The sequence below is a fragment of the Lipotes vexillifer genome, unplaced genomic scaffold (assembly GCF_000442215.2).
Source record: "Lipotes vexillifer unplaced genomic scaffold, Lipotes_vexillifer_v1.1 scaffold295, whole genome shotgun sequence".
In the NCBI taxonomy this organism is placed as follows: Eukaryota; Metazoa; Chordata; class Mammalia; order Artiodactyla; family Lipotidae; genus Lipotes; species Lipotes vexillifer.
Genome location: NW_006773247.1, coordinates 1,235,384 through 1,236,252, shown reverse-complemented (window position 1 = coordinate 1,236,252; position 869 = coordinate 1,235,384).

Here is an 869-nt window from a genome sequence, read left to right as displayed (position 1 = left end):
ATTTCTGAACTCTCATACAGATGGGGAAACAAATAGTGAAGTGCAGGATCTGTCAAGAAGCTGGTAAATTATGCTACATTTTTAACAAGGACCTAGAATAGGAATGTTCTACCAGTAACTGTGAAATAGACCATTTCTCAAAAGAACTGAAAACAAGCTTACCATAAATTTTTGATAGGCTTAAGATGATTGTCAATTTTTGATAGGCTTAAGATGATTGTCACCTAGTCTAACTTCTTAGCAAAATATGAAAGGATATCCTTCTATGACCTAAAAAGATATGTAAGATTCTTCATACACTTTATTTAACAATCAATCAAAAAATCATGAGACACACAAGAGGACAGAAATCAAGAAAATTACAGTAATTAGAGACTCAAAGGAAATAAAACTAATGATGTTTTGGGATACAGATTTTAAAATAATGTGATCAAGGGAACAAAACATAGATGGAGAATTTCAGGAGTAAAATGGAAACTGTAAAGATAAATCAAATGGAAATTTAAGAACTAAAATATAACTTTATGTAAAATATGTTTAATAGCTTTTTTGGTACAGCTAAAGAGAGAATTCTTCTTCTTAAAAATATTTTGGAGGAAAATATTCATGTTCAAGCAAATAGAGAAAAAAATATGGGAAATATAGACAGTAATGTAAGAGAAAAAATTTAACATGTGTCATTCTCCTTCAAAGTTTCCAGAGAAGTTAACAAAAACCAGTGAAATCTACAATTATTTTTCACCTTAAATCTATAAATGCCAGAACTTTTACATAATGAATATTCACTGTTCCACTTACTATTCATCACTGTCCACCAAAGTTGAAAGTCTTTTTTTTAATTGTTTAATTTTATTTATTTTTTTATAGAG